Raw genomic sequence first — 17,416 nt, 5'->3', positions numbered from 1 at the left:
GTATGACTGTCCCCAGCACACAGGAAACACCGTGTTTCCATTTGGTGTCATTATATGTAATTGTTTCAGCTACCTATTGCTGTTGCAACAAACTACCCCCGAACTTAATGATTTAAAATGACAAGTTATTACTTTTTATGATCCTGTGGATTCTATCCCTTGGTACTGACTGGGACTCTGGGATAACTGGAAGGACCAAAATGACCTCATTCTCAATAGTTGATCATTGACACCTGCTGGCATAATAGAATCTTTGAAAATGGGGCCCATGAATCTCCATTCTAATAGCCCTCCATATGATTCTGATGACAGCTAGGTTTGAAAACCAACTGTGCGTTCTCAGACACCAGTTTCAGTTCCCCAAGGGGCTGCCATGCTTCATGGTATGATGGTTGGCCCCCAAGAAGAGTCTTCCAAGAGATGAAGGCAGAAACTGAGATCTCTTTAGGCCCAGCCTTGGAAATTACCTTGTGTTACTTCCCTATATTCTAACCTTTAGAACCAGCTGCAGGCCCAGCCCAGAAGCAGGGGAGAGGAAATAGACCCCACCTTTCAATGAGAAGAATAGCAAAGACTTAGCAACCATCTTTAATTTATCACTCAATCCCACTTTTGTAAAACTAAGTGTGTGTATTTGTAAAACTTTGTGTGTGTGTGTTTATGCATAGAAAGTGATGTCTAGAAGAATATATCCCCAAATGTAAACAATAGTTATCTTTTAAAGGGAAGGGTTACAATATTGTTGTTATTCCCTTCCTGTTTTGCTTGTTTGTTTCCCTGAATTTTCCATGATGAGTGTATATTATTTTTTTAAAAGTAATTTCCATTTTTTGAAACAATATGATGATTTCAATATTAATATGAGCCAACATGGTGATGGTTCTACCCCCAGAAGAAAAACCTAGCTCAGATTCACACAGTCTTAAAAAAATCAGAATAGCTAAATCTGGAGCAAAGTTCTAGTCCCAATCCCCCAGCCATCAGACCACATGAGGATTATGCACTGGGTTTTGAACCCCCAGAAAGGGAAGCAAAGAGAAACACAGCATATCAACGTGCCAAAGGGCTGACCAAGTGTCTGTAAACCTTCTCTGGTGAAGATGGATGTAAGGACACTGGGTGGAAGGGAAGAGGCTCAGAGGGGACACGAGAGAATGAACCAGGCCAATACTCTGTGTGTGAGGAAGGCTGCCATGGGGGAGGGGTGTTATTGACCAGGGTTCTTGATCTCCTTTATCAACAGAAACTGATCAGAGGCTGAACAAGAAATTCGGGAAAGGCTTTATCAGGGTCCCTGCTACAGCAGAGGGATCAAGAACAAACAACACGTCCCCTTGCTTGCTTGCTCCCCAAGCCTGGGTGAACTGGTTCCTTACATGGGGTGAGGGTAAGAATGTGTTCAGGGATCAGACTGGAGGGGTGGCTTAGGTGGTTTGCCCACCCCACTGTGGTGCTGTGTGCAGGGGCAGGCGCAGTACCCTGCTTTTGCTCCCAACCCCCTGTTGTTGCTCCTGGCTCTTCAGAAGTGGCTGTTAGGCTTTTTAGTCTTCTCTTTTGTCCAGAATTTTCCCCGACTTCCTATATGCACAGCAGTTATTTTTAATCCCTTATTGTTTCTTTTTATTTTCTTGCTCAAGGAGGCTTTATTGCAGCACTGCAGCAAAGGGTGAAGTCCCAGGCCCGTTGCAGACCCGTCAGTTCTGCTTTTGTTGTTGTCTAGTTGCTAAGTCGTGTCTGACTCTTTGGCGACCCATAAACAGAGTTAGGAACATTGACTGGAATTGACACAGAGGTAGATTTGAGATTTTTCATACGAATAACTCTCTAGACTATAAAAGTTAGAGCTGGAGTGAGCCTCTAGGATGGCTAAGGTAAGCTCTCCATGTGGAGGCCAGAGGCCCACATCCTGCTTTGAGAAGGTGCATGAACTAGACCCACCAGGCCCTTTCCAAACCCCGAGTTGTGTGGGTATAGGCTGGCAACCCATTCCAGTGTTCTTGCCTGGAGAGTCCCAGGGAGGGGGAGCCTGGTGGGCTGCCGTCTCTGGGGTCGCACAGAGTCGGACACGACTGAAGCGACTCAGCAGCAGCAGCAGCAGGCCTACAGGAGAGGGAATTAAACACACAGACATTTAAACCTTACCTTACCTGAAGGCAGTGGCCTGAAATACATGAGCTCTTGAGATTCCTTTCATGGGTCCATAAATGGATATTGCCTTTGATGTGAAAACATCATGAATCAATAAATATTACCAAGTGAACGCTAGATGCATGGCAATGTCCTCGGTATTCAGGACATTGGTCTCTCAACCTAAAGCTTTAAAGTTTAATAAAGAAGAAAGATATACAATCACCGTATAAACTTAACACTCCTAAACACAGCCATTACCAGTGGGAGTGGCAAGGGCCCAAAGAGTAAATGATTGATTTGTAATAGCCTAGAAAGCTTGTGGGGGAAGTGGGGATGGGAGCTTTAGGCTGTGACTATGATATGAGAAATGAGAGGGATGGGGGCTGAGGCCAAGGAAGAGAGGCCTTGCCCCCCATCTTTGTGTTAATGTGAACGTCTTTGGTGGAGGAAAGAAGCTGCATGCCAGCCTCCTGGATTGGATTTTCCTAAAAATAGATCACATGCTATCTTTATTGAAAATTATGATAATTATAATCACCTCCATTTACTAAGGACATACTGTGTGGCCATTTCTTTACACGTATTAACTCATCACATTTGTTTGATGACCAGGTGAGGCCATGACTATTATCTTCAGGGTTCAGGGGCCCTGAAGAACTAAGGCTGATCTCCTCTGGGGAGCCTGCCCAGCTCACAGGAACCCTCACCGCTTGCCCCAGCGCTGGCTCCTAGCAGCCATCTGTGTAGCTTGACTGCACTCCTGGACTTGGCCGAGTCAGAACCCTCCCCCAGGCATCTGGAACTGTATCCGCAGAGTCCAGGCTTTCCATGAAGTGGGAGCTGTGAGATGGGAAGGAAGGCCACTGTGGGCGACCATGTTCTGCTGTGTTAAGAGAAGGGGAGGGGCGGACAGGCAGACAGACAGAGAACGCAGTTGCCCAGAGAGCAGCAGAGAGCGTGGTCCCTGGTGGGCAGCCACTCATCAGGTGTGGTCTTCCTGGGACCTGGATGCCTTGCCACCCTCTGGTGTTAAGAGATAGCCTTATATCTTTATGGTACATTGACCTTTTTCACTTATCCTAGCTTCAGTGTCTCGGAGAAGTCAATGGCACCCCACTCCAGTACTCTTGCCTGGAAAATCCCATGGAGGGAGGAGCCTGGTAGGCTGCAGTCCATGGGGTTGCGAAGAGTCAGACACGACTGAGCGACTTCACTTTCACTTTTCACATTCATGCATTGGAGAAGGAAATGGCAACCCACTCCAGTGTTCTTGCCTGGAGAATCCCGGGATGGGGGAGCCTGGTGGGCTGCCATCTATGGGGTCGCACAGAGTCAGGACATGACTGAAGCGACTTAGCAGCAGCAGCAGCTTGAGTGTATATTATTGACAACTAATAAGTTCTTACTAATGCAGGTGTTTTGTCCATTTGTTAAATAGGGAGCCAGGCTTCTGGGAATTATTCCTCAGGCCAGTGGTTAGGATTCTGCGCTTCCACTGCAAGCGGCAAGGGTTCAATCCCTGGTCAGGGAACTAAGATCCCGAAATTGCCAAAAAAAAAAAAAAAAGAGCCAGGCTTTTAACTTTGTGTTTGCTTGTTTGTTCACTGGTTTACTTGACCGCACCAGGTCTCAGTTGTGGCACGCGGGGTCTTCAGTTGCAGCGTGAGAACTCCTGGTTGGGGCATATGAGATCTAGTTCCCTGACCAGGGATCAAATCCGGGCCCCCTGCATCGGGAGCACAGAGTCTTAGCCACTGGACCCCCAGGGAGGCCCTTGAACTTAGCTTTGTATACCTCCAGAGTGCATCCTTGGGGCCCTTCAGCTGCTTTCTGTTCGCTCCAGAGTGGCAATTTTAGGGTAACATTTCCTCAAAGGAGGTTTAGTGGGGCAGCTGGCTCTTTGCTTCGTCAAGGTGGCTCCGGTGCCACTTAGGTGTCAGCAGGCTGATAACCAGCTGCCTGCTGAGGGCAGGGGTCTCCCAGCAGCAGTCCAACTCGTTCATGAGGTTCGGTAGTTGCCATCATCACGTTGTCCCTAGAACATGCGCCTTTCCCATAACGTTGCTTCCCAGGTGTCGATGGACACAGACCGATGGACGCAGACACGGCTGCCCTGCCACCCCGGCCCCGAGCCTGCCCTCCACATGCTGCTGCCCCTCACCCGTCACAACTGTCACTCTGGCCACCCCAGACACCGCTTCTCGAAAGTCTCCTCTTGACCTCTGCCCACAGACTCCCCACCTGATTAGAATCACCCTGACCCTTGTACCCATGTCTACGAAAGCTCTGATGACATACCTGGGCTTTCGTTTACTTAGCAACTTGGCTCCCACTTCTACCTGTGTGGGCAGGGTCTGTGTCCTACCTGATTCTTGTGTCTCTAGCTGCTATCATAATGGATGTCACGGAGATAGTATTTCCTAAATGTTCGTGGAGTGAATGACTGAATAAGTGAATCATCAAATCATCGGCGTTTCTTTCTTTCTCCATTCTGACATACCAAATATGCTATGTTTTACTTCGCTAATGGTGTTTGTTTTAGGACCATTTTTGTCCTCCCTGGTTCTTTTTCTCTTTGTCCACCTGAAGGACTGTAAAGCGAAGGTTTTCTTCCCCCTTTCCTTCTCATAACTGGCACAAGGGTTTGCAAATAGTTGGTGTGTTGATTCACGGCGCATGTGTGTGCTGCATCTATTTTACAGAGCACAAAACAATAATCTGAGTGCCTATTCTCCAGTGGAAATTTCTCAGATGCCAACACCATCTACTTCTGTCCCCTCCTTTCCACGTGGCCGGCCACCTCCTCACTGTGGACATAGTCCAACAAAGGGCTTTAGAGTCAACTTGAGTGAACTTTGGCTTAAGCAACCCATACAGGACTTTACTCAGATATTTAGCAATAGAGGCATCTGTTTACTAATCCTACTGAAACTTGGGGGCAAATCTATCACATCACCTTTCTGCACTTTTGAGCTCACCTAAATGGAGCAATCAGGAACCTGAGTGGCTGCTAGGAGATCAGACCGTCCCTGCCAGTTGGGCAGCGTGTGCGCAGAGCGAGGTGGGTGAGCTCCCCCCAGGCCATGCATGCCCTGCCTTTGCCCCCCACTGCTGTAAGCCCTTGTAGGCTTTACTGTAAGCTGCATTTTCTTTCCACGCTAAGGCAGAGAGAGTGGCCTAACAAGATGGGATTGGAGCAGACAGTCAATGAGGCTAGAGAGGACAGGGGTGAGAAGGGGCTTAACAGCCAGGAGAGGTCTTGGTGAGGGGCCCTTCATGTGTTCTCTTGGCCGCCACGGCCTCATGGTATTGATCTCTGAGCTCTAGGGTCTCTGGGCTGCATCAGCTCCCTCCACTGTCCTGGATCACATCATCTTTTTATAAAGTGAGCCAGGACATCCCCAGGAGACGAATACTCTGAAAAGAAGCTCACAAGGGACAAGAGCTGAGATTTAAGTGCTTATTTTATGGCAAGTGTGGTGCTGGGTTTGTCTCTTTTTTTTCTGTGAGATGGAAGTCACATTCTTTTTTATTTTTTAATTTTCAATTTTGTAAGTCCTCATTAATTATCTGTTTTATACATAGTAGTTTGTATATGTCAATCCCAACCTCCCAATTCATCCTACACCCCTGCCATCCTTCATATTCATATGTTTGTTCTCTATGTCTCTGTCTCTATTTCTGCTTTGCAAATAAGTTCATCTGTATCATTTTCTAGATTCCACATATAAGCAATATTATATGATATGTGTTTTTCTCTTTCTGACTTACTTCACTCTGTATGAGTCTCTAGGTCCATCCACATCTCTGCAAATGGCACAGTTTTGTTTTATGGGCTTCCCTGGTGGCTCAGAGGTTAAAGCGTCTGCCTGGAATGTGGGAGACCAGGGTTTGTTCCCTGGGTCAGGAAGATCCCCTGGAGAAGGAAATGGCAACCCACTCCAGTACTTTTGCCTGGAGAATCCCATGGAGGGAGGAGCCTGGTAGGCTGCAGTCCGTGGGGTCGCAAAGAGTCGGACACAACTGAGCGACTTCACTTTGATGGCTGAGTAATATTCCACTGTATATATGTATCACATCTTCTTTATTCATTCCTCTGAGTTTGTCTTTCTTTCTTCCTTTTTCTCTCTCTTCTTCTTCATCATCTTCATATTCTTTTTTTATTGAAGAACATATCTATGAAATTTTATAGATGTGAAACTAGTAATAATGAGACCTGCACAATTTGTTTTTTTTTTACTTTATCTGGCCTGCTAAATGTTGTTTAAGATTTCAGGGCTCCACGGCATTAGCCAGATGCTTATGAAATTACATGGCTTTTTCATAGGTATTAAACATGAAAGGAGGACTTCTGGTATTTTTGGACTTCTATGAAGCTCTGGTTTTGTCACCAGTATCCTGAGTCTCAATCTATTTCCAGAGCTGCAAACTAAGTTGAAGGCTTGAGACTGAAAATTTGGGGGTAAAATAACCTTAATGGTCCACCCAGCTCTGTTCTTACCTTTATTCTTGTCATGTCTCCCAGCCTTCCTTGGAGTTGGATACGGCCAACCGTTAAATGTCTTCCAAAGGAATGTGAGCAGAAGTGCTGTGTGCCATGCCAGGCCTGCACCTTAAGACCTGGGTCTGTCTCCTCCCCAGTCTCCTCTCCCTTCTCACTCACCAAGACCCTGACAAGGCAATGACGCAACCTTGATTAAGCAGATTGTATCAAGGCCTCGGGAATGGAGGAGCAACAAAATGGAGTGAAGTTGGATCCCTGAGTGATCACGTGAGGCAGAACCAACCTGGACTGTTAATTGAAAAAGAACTAAGCTTCGGTCTTCTTAAACATATGGGATTATTGAGGGGTCTCTCTGTTACTCATCTATAGCCTTACTCTAAGTAATACAGAAATTGATTCCAAAAGCATGGTATTGCCATTATAAAAACTCAAAATACATGTCATTGTCTCAGTGGTTAAGAGATAAGAAAACTGACATTCTTTACTGGAAAGCCAGTGTCCTTGTATGCAGAGGCAAAAATATTTGACAAGATTGTCATCTGCGATACTTTGAAGGACAGACCACTCTCCTACTAAGCCCCTAATTCCAGAGGAAGTAACTGTGTAAAATTCCATTGTCAACACGTACCAGTTGCTCCTTCCTGTAAGATATTACAAGTGCAGGCAAGAAGTGGCCAGATTACCGAGTATGACCAGAATTGTGGATTGTTACAGAGTTAGAAAAGTCAGTTGCTTCTTTACTCAAAACAAGAAGAGAAAATTGTAGTTGTTCAAAGCATTTTTCAAAGGCTCATTAAAACTTCTCAGCCAAACCAAACGCCAGGACTGTGCCAAAGATGAGACTGAGGGTTTAAGGGTTTGTAATGCAGCCTGTTGTTTCAGATGGACTCAAGGTGCCTATGTGTGTGCTCAGTCAAGTCTGACTCTGAGACTTCATGGGCTGTAGCCCGACAGGCTCCTCTGTCAGTGGGATTTTCCAGGCAAGTGGGTTGCCATTTCCTCCTGCAGGGGATCTTCCCAATCCAAGGACTGAACTCGAGTCTCCTGTGTCTCCTGTATTGGCAGGTGGATTCTTTGTTACCGAGCCACCTGGGAAGCCCTGGACTTGAGGAAGCCATCATTAAAATGAGAGAGAAAAGCACTTATTGACCAAGGAAGCAAAGAAATAAAGCTGCTTGAAGAACTACGTTCAGAGAAGAACTTGGGAATGGTGACTGGCTTGTGGAACTGACCAAAACCTTCTCAGTTTTATAAGCGTTGCCAAAAAAAAGAGAAGCCTCCTAGAGTCAAGTGTTGAAGGCATAAAGCAAACCTTGGTCCCTAATGTCTGCACCAGCAGGAAGCTGACTATGAAATCTGCTTAGCTCCAAAGAGGGCTTACCCCAAAACTCAATCCAAAGTTCAGATGTTATGAGAGAGGAGAATAGATAAAGAAGAAGCTCCTAGAAGACAAAGGCATCAGCCTTGAAGGAAAATGGCCACATCTCTTCCATACTCTTTTACCACTTCCTGCCAGCTTGGCCATTGCTCATTCATTTTCATTGCCCTGTAGTGTTTCGTTGTAAGAATATGCCGTAATTTATTTCTCCATTCTATCATTGGTAGCTATTTAGATTGTCTCTTGTTTTTTGCTATTATGTTTGGAACATTCTTTTACATGTTTCTTGGTGCACATGTGGACAGATTTCTCTGGGGTACATTCTTAGGCGTGCAGTTGATGAGTCATATAGTACTCAATAGTACCAAACTCTCTCAAAGTAGTTGTACAGTTATACTCCCTCCCGCACTGTATTTGTGTTCCCTTTGTTTCATACGCTTGTCTATATTTGTTAGTTTAAGATATTTTTAAAATTTCACTTATTTCTTTATTTGGCTGTGTTGGGTCTTAGTTGCAGCAGGCAGAATCTCCCTTGCGTCATGTGGGCGGGACTTGCCTTGCGGCCCTTGGGCTCTCTAGTTGTGGCATGTGGGTTCAGCAGTTGCGGCGCATGTTCTCAGTTGTTCCAAGACATGTGGGATCTTAGTTCCCCACCAGGGATCGAACCCATGTCCCCTGCATTGCAAGGCAGATTCTTAATCACTGGACCACCAGGGAAGTCTCAGTTACTTTCAGATATTTTAACTGATCTGCTGATCTGTTGGATGTTCAATGGTGTCTTATTGGGGCTTCAGTCACACTTGGGCCTTCAGCCTCATTCACATGAGGTTGAATATTTTGGCATACTGTTTATTGGCCATTTGGATTTTCCCTTTGGTGTCCATTAAAGGAGCACCAAAACTTTTCCATAGAGCTGTTGGGTTGTCTATCTCTTTCATGTTAATTTTTAAGAATTCTTCTTTGTAACAATCACTTACATAATGTTGCAAATATTTTCTCTCATTTTATGGCTTATCTTTCCACTGTTTATCTGGTCTTTTGGTGAACAGAGGTACTTAACTTTAATGTGGTTGAGCTTAAGGTTTTTCCATTCCTCATTATGTGTCCCTCTCCATCTATGGTTCCCACTCAGAATCTCTGAGAGATGATTCACCTAGTTGGCCAAGCACAGCACAAAGCAGTGCGGTCGGATGGTCCTCTCAGGTAAGACCATCTCTTAGGTTCTGGGAACCCATGGATGTCTGCTTGAGGGTCAGTGCCGATCTCTGGCCCATTTGCCGTCCCTAAGATAGGGAGTACCATTTAAAACAGTAAGTGATGGGAACAGGAGGAAATTAGACACAGGATAAACATGCAAATCAAGAAATACTACTCACTGACAACAGAACTGTTAATAATATACATCTAGAAATGAGAAAATAACAGAAAACAGAAATTTTATCATTCTACGGAAATGTGTATCTCAATTATTTGGTGATTGAATACACAATAATAATAATCCATCCTAAAAATGTGGTTTATAGAGAGCTTATTGATTAGATTATGTGACTCCAGAGTCCATGGGGTCACTAAGAGTCGGACACGACTGAGCGACTTCACTTTCACTTTTCACTTTCATGCACTGGAGAAGGAAATGGCAACCCACTCCAGCGTTCTTGCCTGGAGAATCCCAGGGACGGGGGAGCCTGGTGGGCTGCCGTCTATGGGGTCGCACAGACTCGGCCACGACTGAAGCGACAGCAGCAGCAGCAGCAGGGTTATAGCCAGGAAGTAATAAGCTTAACCTTTCATATAAGTATGTTGAAATGATAACTACAACTGCCATCTAAAGGTAGAAGTCCAAAGTCTAGAAAAATGAGAGTCAGTGAGTTCAGATTCGCCTGTGTTCCTTCAGGAAATCTCCAAGAGAGAACTTGACTGGTGGACATGAACATTCCTGTCACCCCAGGACGCTTTGTTTAGTTTTAGAAAATAACTTACTCCTACCAAAAGTTCAGACAAGGAGGGGAGCTGATGGGGACTTGTGTGGAGAAAATTGCTCTGTGGGCAAAATCCAGAGAGCCAGCATATCACGGGTTTATCCAACACACAAGCATTTACTGAATGCCTGCCATGTGACAGATACTCCAGGGGATACAAAGTTGAAGACAGAGTCCCTGTATCAGTTAGGACTCTTCCTGTTACAAGTCACCCCAATTTAATAAGCATTTTTTTTGGATTATGCAAATGGAAGTTGAGAGGTAGGGCAGGCTTTGGGGTTGAATTATTCAGTGGCTCCCAAGTCACCTCCGCTCTATGCAAGGGCCTCCTCTTCAGATTGTCTTCCCCCATTGTGACAAATGACTTTTCTAGATACCAGGACTTATGAAAGAGAGGACAGCTTTTATGAAGGTTCGCTTTTAAAAGCATAGACCCTTTTTTCCCAGAATTACCTAGCAAAATTCACCTTATTTTCCAGTGGTGAGATCAGGTCACATGCTCCTTTCAAAACCAATCCCCATATGGAAAGAAATGTCAGGCACTGACTGGTTCTAAAACCCAGGCCTAAGCAGGATAGGATTACAACTAGGCAATACAAGTCTCTCTCTTTAGCTAGAGGGTGGGGGGTCATCTTTCCCCTAAGCTAATGGACCAGAGAGTAAATGCTTGATTAAAAATAGGGATGCAGTTAGGGAATGGCAGAAAGGATGCTGTGCCATCTTTCTATTACAGTCTCCATCTGCAAGGAGCTTACATTTTGGGAAGGCAGGATTATTATCTACTCATAATGAAAAATGATATGAGAGACACAAAGTGCAATGGGAGACTAGAGGAGACCATTTATCCTGATAACACCTGAGCTATCAGGGAGCTGGCTTTGCAGAGATGCATTTTCTAAGGATGCTGAAGTAGAAATTCGTGTAGGTGAAGGGTGTTGGATCCAGAACGTAGGAAGGCAAGTGTGGTTTAGAGGAAGGAGGCAGGAAGTTAGTTAGAGTTATAGTACATTGAAACAATCAAGTAAAAATATCTGGAGAAAATTTGGGACCAGACAGGGATGGAGAGGTTGTGTTGGAAGCCATTAGTATAAAAGAAATGATAGTAAGAGGTACATTTTATTACATATATGTGTGTGTGTGTGTGTGTAAGTTTCTCAGTTATGTCCAACTCTTTGCGACTCTGTGGATTGTAGCTTGGCAGGCTCCTCTGTCCATGGTATTCTCCAGGCAAGAACATTAGAGTGGGTCGCCATTCCCTTCTCCAGGGGATCTTCCCAACCCAGGGATTGAACTCGGGTCTCCTACATTGCAGGCAGATTCTTTACTGTCTGAGCCACCAGGGAAGCCCGCATATATATTACATATACATTTTATTTTATTATATATTATTTATATATTAAATATTATATATTTGTCAGACCGGTTCTAAACACTTTGTTGATATTATTTCTTTTGATTCTCACAATCTAGTACAGATGTTCTTGTCTTGATTTTACTAAGAAGGCAACTGACATTCAAAAGAGTAACTTACCAAGGCCATCCATGTGATCAATAGATGAATAGGATTCAAACCCAGATAATTCAGGGGTCTGGGTGCTGGAGCTATGAATATAGATGAGGTTATTCAGAAATGTGTTTCCAGTCCTCATCTCCAAATGCAGTGATCCTCAGTTTATACGGATACCTTGACTTTTTAGTAATATATTTTTTCTAAAGTATTTTGTTGTCATAGCTTTCCCCCCACCCCCAACATTACCTTCTGACTACAAGCAGCTCAGCAAGCCAAAGCAATAAGAAAAAGTGTGAGTATTATCCCATATAACAACAAGTTGCAAGGTAGGGCAGCTCCAGGATTGATTAGTTCAGCAACTCTATCTCATCAAGAACCTCGGTTATTTCCATTCATTGTGTATCTAAAGCACGTCAGTTGGGTTCTTAAGCTAACTCATTTGGAAGATGAAAAGCTACCTTTCAGAGTTTAAGATCTAGAGGTGGTAACACATCTAGACCTGCCAACACCCAAGGGGAAAAGTCAGGCCCTCTCTTCTGGTGTGTCCATTTTCAGTCATGAAGAAACCTCTCCCCAAAGTCACCTGTCAGATTCGTCCTCACGTCTTGCCCAGAACTGTTTCACACACCCATTCCTAACCAATCACTAGTGAAATCACTAGCAAAGAGAACAGGGTTACCTAACTGGCTTAATGAAGTACACGACCCCATCTGTGACAGTGGATTACCATAAATAAATAAATTAAGTGTTAGGGCTCCCTTAGAAAGCAGAGGGTGGAGGATGGGACAGGGGTTAGAGGTAGGAAGACGAAGATGGCAAGAAGGACCTTGCATAGCCAATCAACATGTCTGCTACGTCTCCATCTGTAATACATCATGCATTCTCAATAGCAATGATATCCTCCCAAGAGAGTAAAATATTGATTGGGGTGGGACTTTATTCCTTTTCTGTGTAAAACACAAGTATGCATATAGTCCATAAACACATGAATATACAGTGTATCTGCTATGCTATTAATGGACTTCCTGGTGGTTCGGACTGCAATGCAGGAGACCTGGGTTCGATCCCTGAGTCTGAGCGATGCCCTGGAGAAGGAAAGGGCTCCCCACTCCAGTATTCTTGCCTGGAGAATTCCATGGAGAGAGGAGCCTGGCGGGCTACTGTCCATGGGGTCGTAAAGAGTTGGACAGGACTGAGCAACTAACGCATGCTATTAATTTTTCATAGTGGGAGTAGATTCTAAAAAGGCTCCTGTGGAGCAGGAGTAGGGTGGTAATAGTGGAAAAAAAAAAAAGGGACAGACACTGAGATATATCACTGTGTCATTATTCAGAACTGGAGGCTCCACTCAAGAGGAAAGGATATATGTATACATACAGCCGATTCACTTTGATGTACAGCAGGCACTAAGACGGCATTGTAAAGCAATTATACTCCGACAATAAAATAAAACTAATTATAAAAAAGTAATTAGAGGCTCCTTGAGAAAAAGTTGTGCTGAAATCCTTCTGTGTGGCAGAAGGCAATGATACTCTGATACTCTGTAACCTCTCAGGGCCTTCTATCTCTCTCTGGTCCAGGTCTACAAATATAACAGCCACTGTTCACGGAATCTTTATTTATGTCATTCACTCTGCTGAGTACTTGACACGTATCAACTTGTTAAATCTTCATAACAGTCTAGCAAAATGGATGCTATTGTTACTCTCATGTGACAGATGAGGAAACTGAGACATGGGAAGATTAAATAATTTTCATAAGAAAGCGGTTGAGTGGGGATTAGAAAAAAAACTATTCAGTATTGAAAATAACAAAATGGAAAACTTTCACAGTAGCACAGGACTGTAAAAATGTAAGCTGAAACCACACAATGCAATTTTAATAACAATGAAAAATTATAATCATTTTGTGACCTTTAAACATTTTTGTCAAAACTTTAAAATTTCTCTTACTGTCAGTTGTAAATATATAGGGAGATAAAAAAAGAGTAAAGCTAATATTTATTTAGTACATTGTTATTTAAAACATTAAAAACAATATTGTAATTAGCCTCCAATTAAAATAAATAAATTTATAATAAAATAAAAATAAAACATTAAAAACAAAAGTGCTTATTTGTTTGTAAGAAAAAGATGCAGAATAGTTTGAACGCTGCTTGCCTTCATGTCACACAGCAGCTGAGCACCTTTTCTCTGCCTTGGTGAATTGTCATGCTCTTTCTAAGGGTAGATCAGCTTCCAGCACTTGGTCCTTTGAGCTTTCCATGTTGCGAAACTCTTCCAAGAGTACCTTCAATGTGAGGATTTTTCCCAGAGTCATTTCCTCTGGAATATCATCATCTTTTCGTCACAACCACTGTTTTTCCTACTTTGCCTTCACTGAATCCTCTGACTGCATCCACAGTCTTGAATGGCGGCAAGGCTGACCTCCCCATGGTTGGCTATTTATCTACAAGTTCACCTGTATTCAGTGTTATCACGCTTCATTTCTTTAGTGCATTGTCATTTCTATTGGCTGATTCCCTCTTTCGATTATCTATCTTTGCAAAATGCCACGTAGGTTTATTGCTAGGAGATAAGGGGGCAACTCAGCACAAGCTTTCTGTCTATGTGTAAACCTTAACCGATGGGCAGTGACCAACAGCAGAGACAGAATGTGAAAGAACTGGTGTGGTAAGTCACTGATGATAGGCACATCTGTGTTTATGCAGTGATTTGTGACCAAAGTGTGTACTTTGTGTAACAACTTCCTTAATATCCTGTGGCAACTGAAAGTTGAGTTGTGTTGTGGGGAGATTGGTGTTACCTAACTAAACCATGGTAACTACAATCCATGCATATCAGAACCATGCAAAGTGAGGACTTCCTGTATACATAAGGTAGGCAGATGTATCCACGTGTCCATGGATACCCAGGTCTCCCCATGTAGCCATCACCCAGTTTCAGCCAATATCAACTCATGGCCAATCTTGCTTCATAGCACCCTCACTGACTCTCCCCTTCCTGCACTATTTTGAAGCAAATCCCAGACATCTCACCATTTCATATATAAATATCTATTTGTAATTGAGAATGGGGGCTTGAACCCAGTTCTGTCAAATTTCAGAGACTGAACTCTTAACAATTACACTCTGTTGCTTCCTGGAGAAGGTAGTAGACCCAGAAAAGTGGAATGGCGTATTGACAGTATTTGGGTTTTTTCATCTTGACGACATCCTTTTGCACCCTGTGAAGTATTATTGTCTTGATTTTTTCTGATGAGGAAACGGAGGCCCAGAGGAGCAACGTAACCTGCCCAAGATCACACAGAGAATGAGGAATTGAATCAGGCTTTAAGTTCAGATTTTCTGATTCCACATCCCATTCTCTTTCCTGTACATCAAAAGTGCCCTTCAAGATGGTTTTTAAACTTCAATCATTGAACTTCTCCTGTGCCTAACCTCTTGTGCCACTTTGCCCCCAGCCAAGGCCAAGAACTTCAGAAACCACATATTACTCCCTTCTCTCTGTGCCTCCAGTCTTCTTCTTTTTTTACATTTTCTTGGCAGCACCGCATAGTGTGTGGGATCTTAGTTCCCTCACCAGGGACGAAGCCTGCAGTGTTGCATTGGAAGCAACAAGTCTTAACTACTGGGTCACCAGGGAAGTCCCCATACCTCCGATTTTCCTGGAATATGCTTTCAATGGCAAAACGAAAAGACAAACAAGGGGGGCTTCCTCAGTGGCTCAGTGGTAAAGAATCCACCTTCTAGTTCAGGAGACACAGGAAGATCCCACATGGCTCGGAGCAACTAAGCCCATGTGCCACGACTACTGAGCCTGTGCTCCAGTGTTGCAGGAAGGGGAACCCCTTCCAGGGCCCCAAACTGGGCTCTTGTCTGACACTTGGAAATGAATTGTCCGAGGAGACACATGTGCTGACAAAGCAAGAGATTTTATTGGAAAGGGCGCCCAGGTGGAGAGCAGTAGGGTAAGGGAACCCAGGAGAACAGCTCCGCCACATGGCTCGCAGTTTTATGGTGTTTGGGATTAGTTTCTGGGTTGTCTTTAGCCCATCATTCTGACTCAGAATCCATCCTGGCGGTGCACGCCTTGTTCAGCCAAGATGGATGCCAGCAAGAAGGATTCTGGGAGGTGGTCGGACATGTGGTGTCTCTGTTTGACCTTTCCCCAATTCTTCCGGTGGGTGGTGGCTTATTGGTTTGGTGTTCCTTACCAGGACTTCCTGTCGTAAAACTTCCCGTCAAATGGTTACTATGGTGCCTGGTCAGGGTGGACGGTTTCGGTCAGTGTGCTTCCCCTAACATTAGGGCCCAGGAGCCACAGCTACTGAGCCCGTGTGCCGTAACTACGGAAGGCCTCGCCCTAGAGTCCATGCTCCACAACAAGAGGAGCCACCCCAGTGAGAAGCCCGTGCACCAGGTAGCCCCCATTCACCACAGCTAAGAAAGCCCGTGCACAGCAAGGAAACCCAGCACAGCCAAAACCAGTAAATAAATAAAATTATATAAAGAGAGAAAATAAAGAAAGGGAAGTCGCTCAGTCTCGTCCGACTCTTTGCCACCCCATGGACTGTAGCCTTCCAGGCTCCTCAGTCCATGGAATTTTCCAGGCAAGAGTACTGGAGTGGGTTGCCATTTCCTTCTCCAGGGGATCTTCCTGACACAGGGGTTGAACCCAGGTCTCCTGCATCGCAGGCAGATGCTTTACTGTCTGAGTCACCAGGGAAGCCTAAAATTATATAAAAACAACGACAAACAAGGACTCAGCACAAACCCCCATGCCTGTGTAGTCGTCCCCCATGCCCCCACCCCAATCCAGATCCCCACTGGCACTGAATCCATTGCCAGGGCTACACTTGCTATGGGCCCAGGACCCTGGTCTGTCAACCACCTCCTCCTCCGCTGGTATCTTCTTTACTTTGGACTCCAAGAAAAGTCCCATGGAGCAGGTTACTGGACTGAAACCAGCTATGCCCCCACCTATAGGCCTCACTGGGGCCTGAGTTTAAACCACTCTCTGCTTCCTGCTATAACGCCTCAGCTCTGGATGGTAGCATTCCTCCCGCTGAGCCTCCAGCAAAGGCAGGAACTACTGGAGTTCTCTAAAAAATGTGGAAGCAGCAGAGCAGAGAAAAAAGAGAAGGGGAGGGAGAAGAGGAAAGAGAGAAGATGCCCTACCTGGCAGTTGAATGGCACCTCCCTGAACCCTGCCACCAGTTCTAATGGGACATGCTGTGTTCAGCTCCTAAGTGCTGAGAGAACAGGCCTGATCATAGCCTCGGGGTCTAGCTTTCTTTTTCTACTACAGCTTTCTGATCTCCCTGTGAACCTTCCTTCTATTCTAGATGGCAAGCATCTTTTCTCTCCTTCTCCTGGAGAGAGTCAAGCAGGGCAAGGTCCTTTCAACCCCTTTCAGCTTCAGTTCCCCAACAGCCTCAGAAGTGACTTTGGGTGTGGCTTGGACAAGGATATTTAAGGAAGGAAGTAGGAGGTTCCAAGAACAGAGGGACTGAGAGCTGCCAGAAGAAGGAAGAAGTGGATGGTTCAGTTTAATATTAGTACAAAGCACTGTCCCCTTATATACAGCATCCTATTGATAGAAATGGACAGTTGCTATTTCGTCTGCCCAGATTCAGCTCCATCCCCATCCCCACCACCCAAATCCTTATTTTTGGTGACAGTATTTACAAAATACCCTTTGCTCAAGGGAATTTCCTCTCTCCACTCTACCAGAATGTTCTGGTGGGACTGTCCTTCACACAACCTATATCCCCTCCCTGGGGTAGGCTTGCAACTCAGATCTGGCCAATCAGAGACTTCCTTGGACTTGTCTATTCTGATCAGGGAAAGAGAAGTCCTTTTTCCCTGTGGATTGCTAAGCAGAAATGAAATAAACTATCGACGAGCATTACTA

At 44.7% G+C, this 17,416-nt stretch overlaps 1 protein-coding gene across 5 annotated transcripts in view; it reads left to right on the top strand.

Annotated features, from left to right (window-relative positions):
- Positions 1 to 17,416, top strand: part of LPGAT1 (lysophosphatidylglycerol acyltransferase 1) — a 157,215-nt gene that overhangs the window by 13,747 nt on the left and 126,052 nt on the right. The window contains exon 1 of one of the 5 annotated variants that reach the window (XM_044942681.2): positions 5,093 to 5,191. The exons of the other annotated variants lie outside the window; for them this stretch is intronic. The gene's annotated coding sequence lies outside the window, so the exon portion shown is untranslated. Of the gene's footprint in view, positions 1 to 5,092; positions 5,192 to 17,416 lie in introns of those variants that run through there. 5 annotated transcript variants of the gene reach the window in all.

This window comes from Bubalus bubalis, chromosome 5, assembly GCF_019923935.1.
Source record: "Bubalus bubalis isolate 160015118507 breed Murrah chromosome 5, NDDB_SH_1, whole genome shotgun sequence".
Lineage (NCBI taxonomy): Eukaryota > Metazoa > Chordata > Mammalia > Artiodactyla > Bovidae > Bubalus > Bubalus bubalis.
The sequence above is the reverse complement of the archived record's forward strand: the minus strand, read 5'-3'. Positions and strand labels throughout refer to the sequence as shown.